The following is a 5,119-nucleotide window of genomic DNA, read 5'->3' on the forward strand; positions in this document are numbered from 1 at the left end:
TCATAGCAGCTCAATCAACAAATTATGTGCATGCTTGAAAAGATGGTGAGAAAAAAGAACTAAAGGCTAAGTTTAGGGACAGAAATTTGCCCTAGTAGTTAAGATGTTATGTCGGATGCTTGCCTTTGATATTCTCTATTGTATCTGCTCCATTCCTGATTCTAGCTTCCTGCTTCCTAGGAGGCAGCAGGTGACGGCTCAGACAGGAGACCTGACTGAGTTTCAGACTTGTAGCTCCAACCTAATCCATCACAACCATATGAGCATTTGTGGGGTGAGCTAGTAGATGGGAGATACTCTCATTCTGAATCATTCTCTCCTCTCTCTCTCTCTCTCTCTCTCTCTCTTCCTTTTCAAAGAAAAATAAACAAAGTGTATATTGTAAAACAAAAAGTATTTTGGCAATTTTTTTCATGATGTACATTTTCCATGATATTTGGAGCCCCTTAATGGCTTCCAATTTTTATAATGGCAAATTTTAAATCCATAAAAGAACAGTACAGAAAAACCCAAACTACCCATGACCCTGATTCAGTAATCAACAACAATGTTTTTCCACTTATATCATGGGTGAGCACAATCAGTGGACCTCTAGAAGATGGGTCCATGCCCAAACCCTGGGATCCTGTGACTGCAATTTCATTTGAGAAATGGGTTCCAACAAAAGTAATTTCCTTATGGAATGCCAAGGGAGATTATCTGAATTATCCAGGGAGACTCTGGATCTTAGGATGCATGTCCTCATTATAAACAAGGGAGGACCTCCAACAGGCAGAGAGTGAGGAGGTGGAAGTCAGAGGCAGAGCTTACCGTAAAGGGCCACAGGCTCAGGAGCCAAGAATGCAGGGGCCACCAGCAGCTGAGCAGCAATCTCCCCTCGCTTCCAGAAGAGCGAGACTCCGTAGATACCGTTTCCTCAGTCCTCTGGCCTTCACAAGGTGGCAGATCCCTGTTTCCGTGTCTCAGTCACCAGTGTGTAGCAATCTGTAACAGGAGCTGTGAGAACCTCCTACCAATTCCCAGCTACTCCCCCTCAACCAACTTGTGGAAGCAAGTGCCAGACACAATAGCTCTTTGTCTATAAGCAATGATGTTTATCCTCCAAAAAATAAGGACTCTTCCTAAACACATTCATGCTGAACTCTCACTAAGTCAGTATTTTATATTCCCCTAATTGCATCAGTCAGCAGTGCCATTTCCTCAATCGTGTCATGACTGTTTCTTTGCACTTGGATTTCTTTGCATCTGCACTTGGACAAGGTCAGTACAAAGCATTGAAGGCCCAAGAATGAATACACTTTGCAGACTGGAATGCAGAAATGCAAGCCTTTCTCCAGTGATCTCATCAGGGATAGAAAGGCACTCTGCACGCTCCTGGGTGAAAGCCCAGGCTCCCCTTTCAGTCTCACCCCTACATCCCTGTGGTGGCCTCGCTGCCAGTCCTCACTTGCATCTTCCACCTGTGCCAAGGGCTTAGACATTTCAGACAGGCTTCTCCACTCTGCCCTTCCTCTAGTCTCACGTGGTGCATGGCTTCCCCTTCACCACATATCTCTGTCCAGGAGGACTCCACAAGTCTCCTTGAATCTACTCCAAAATAACAGAAATTTAAGCTTAGGTGGTGCTGGAGGTCAGAGGTCAGGAGAGGTCCAGGGTCCTGAAGGAGGCTGCTCCACGCCTCTCTCCTGACTGCCCCATCAACCTCTAATTGTTGAAATGGACCCTGGAAAACATCAGAAAGGGCAAAAGAATGAAGGTAAGAGGATGAAAGGGAACCAGAGGCAGTGGAATAAACTCAAAGGCATTCGGGAAGGCTGAAGAACATGCCACCTCAGCTTCTCTTCAGCATTGGGAGCTACTCTCATGTTGTTTACCCGGCATGCCTCACAACTGGTGAGGAAAGTCCATTCTCTTGTCCAACAGCAGCTGAATATGCAGCCTTCTGTCACTGAACGTGAATGTGACTCCAGTACTAATCACGCGGGTCGCACATTCCAGGACAACGTGGCCTGCCTTAGTGCACAGCCTGGGCCTTCCCTCCAAACCAGCGAAGCCGACTTCCACCTCCTTAACTCCTTCCTTTTCTCATTCTCAGACGCAGGCGGCTGTCAAGTACACCTGTCCAGTTTGGAGCGAGACTTCTGAAACTTTCTGCTGCTGTCTTGCTTCCTGCCTTCCATTTTCCCTGCAGCGCACTTTCTTGCCCTCCAGCTCCCCCTGCTTCACTCTAGCTGCCCCCATCAGCCCACAGAGGTCCCCTCTTGTCACATCCAGTGTTCACACCTCAGTGTGACATCACACACCCACGTTCCTGGGTATCCCCTGCTTCACTGTCCCTCCTCTGAGTCTCCTGACCGCCTTCCTCAGCTGCCGTACTTATTCGCACCTGCTCCGCCAGCCTAAGTGACCTCATCAGTCCATCCGGATCCTCAGAGGGATGCCTTCCAGTGCCAGGTCATAAATTCAGTGAGTTTTCTCTCTTTGCTCCTTCTTGGGCTGCTTTCTCTGTGGAGAGTTCAGCTGTTCTGTCATGAGGACACCCCAGGACCCACAGAGAAGCAAGCAAATGCAGGAGATGCTAACTGACAGAAAGAAAGTGAGTTCCGCCAACCGACGTGGGAGTGGGCTCTCCTGGACATGGGTCCTCCCGCCCCACCCGACTCTTCAGTTTACCACAGCCTGCTGGTCAGCTGACTGCCACCTCCTGAGACATGCTGATCCTGAAACACCTGCTAAGTTGCTTCCAGAATCCTCCCTGTGTCTACTTCACATATTACATGAGCTGATAAATGTTTGGTACTGTCAATTAATAAAATTTGAGCAAATTTGCTAAGAAGCAGTAGATAACTGATACACCCAGGCCTGCCTTTTGACCTCATCTTTCAACACTCCCACTACTCTGGTCTCTCCCTGACTCCCGTGTCTGAGTTGTGTCCAAGTGGTTGCTGGCAGAGGTCTTTGCCCACACTGGGGCTTCTGGGTCAGTCTCTGTCAGGTAACTCTTTTTTCTTTAAAGATTTATTTATTTTGTTTTTATTACAAAGTCAGATATTCAGAGAGGAGAGACAGAGAGGAAGATTTTCCGTCCAATGATTCACTCCCCAAGTGAGCGCAATGGCCGGTGCTGTGCCAATCCGAAGCCAGGAACCAGGAACTTCTTCCGGGTCTCCCACGAGGGTGCAGGATCTCAAATCCTTGGGCCATCCTCACCTACTTTCCCAGGCCACAAGCAGGGAGCTGGATGGGAAGTGGAGCTGCCGGGATTAGAACCGGCGCCCATATGGGATCCCGGGACGTTCAAGGCAAGGACTTAAACTGCTAGGCCACGCCGCCAGGCCCCAGGTAACTCTTCTATGCTGACTTCTTGCTGTCATTTAGGCCTTGGTATCCCATGGCATCCTGTATGCTAAATGCAATCCAGGAGATAAAGCAAGTAGCAAGTAAGTATTTGTGGAATAAAATAATTAATAAACTGTCTAAATATTAATCATCAGAAACATTAAGACTATTTCACCAAATTCTGAGTTTAAAGGCTATCTTTTTCCTAGTAGTATGTTTGGTTGCCCTGTTGACTTTGGATGTTGCAACTAAATTGAAACTTTCAAAAGGCAAATATATTCAAAACTATGAAGTGGAGAGGGAAGGTGAACAAGATTTAGGGAGAAATATGAGAACAATATTAACTAAACTCAACATAAATTAGAATTGTGCTGTGTGACGTCTACCTTATCTAAGCAACTCCATATTATTAAAATGTTGTTAATGCACACTTATTTTTGATCATTCAAAGCATTTTGTAAAATTTGCAGGTTTCTATACATAATGATTCAAATTTTGACCCTTTCCATTGGTACAGTGAGAGAGATTCACATCTGTTTTCACTTTAAATAAATAATGTCTCCATAAATATTGGTGTACAGTCTAAGGATTACATAACAAATGTTATTTTATTATTTGCATTTATTTGAAAGTCAAAGTGACAGGGAAGAACAAATCTCCTACGCTCTGGTTCTCTTCCCAAGTGCCTGCAACTGCCAGGGCTGAGGCCGACTGAAATCAGGAATCAAGAATCACAGCTGCTTCTCCCACACAGGTGGCAGGGATGCACTTGCTTGATCCACCTGCTGCTTCCTTGTGTGTGCCCAGCAGAAAGCTGGAGCAGACAAAACCCAAACCAAGCACTCTGTTTTCAGATATGGCCATCCAAATCAGGGGTAAACTACCCTCAAACTTTTTTTTACGATTTATTTGTTTACTTTAAAGGCAGAATTATTGAGAGAGAGGGAGACTCTTTGCTCTGCTGGTTCATTCCCCACATGACCATAACCATCAGAGCTTCTCCAGGTCGAAGATAAAAGCCCAGAGCTTCTTATAGGTCTTCCACATTGGTGGCAGGGACCCAAATACTTGGATCATCTTCCACTGTTTTTCCAGATCATTAATAGGGAGCTAGATTTGGAAGTGGGGCAACTGGGACATGAACCTGCACCCAAATGGGATGCCAGTGTCCCAGGCAGTAGCTTCACCTGCTATACCATAACACTGGCCCCTAATGTTATTGCTCAACAAAAATCCTTATAAGTTTTTCTCGGGTTTTATTCCTGCCAGCAGGCCCAGAGGTCACCAAGGGTGAGGCGGTATTATAAACTTTCCAGGAAGAATACTCAAAATAATTAACAACTAGAATGGTGAAAACAAAATGAGTGTATATACTCAAAAGTGTTTTTTATTTTCTAATTACAGTGTTGTAGCATAGAAGTAAGGACAGCTGCAGAGCCAACCACTCACAAATCATGGCCATACTTCCCAGTCATCTGATTTCTGTAAAATGCTCCTGGGCTGGTTAGGTTGACACTGGGTGCCTTCCTCTGGATGCCCATCAGGTCCCACAGGGGTGGCCCTCCTTGCAGCTCTGACTGTCGGTGTGTTCCCACATCGCTCTGCTGCTTTCTGCTGTGGGACCGCTGGGGAAGCAGGGACTTCTCGATGTTGCTGTTCCAGAGTGCTTCACCACCCTCTGAGCATCTTGACCAACTTCAGCTTTGTAGACAGCCATTCCATTAAGCTCTCCTCAGCCCTTCCTTTGGACTGGCACTTTGTCGCATGCATGGATGCTCTT

Source organism: Ochotona princeps, chromosome 1 (genome assembly GCF_030435755.1).
Source record: "Ochotona princeps isolate mOchPri1 chromosome 1, mOchPri1.hap1, whole genome shotgun sequence".
Lineage (NCBI taxonomy): Eukaryota > Metazoa > Chordata > Mammalia > Lagomorpha > Ochotonidae > Ochotona > Ochotona princeps.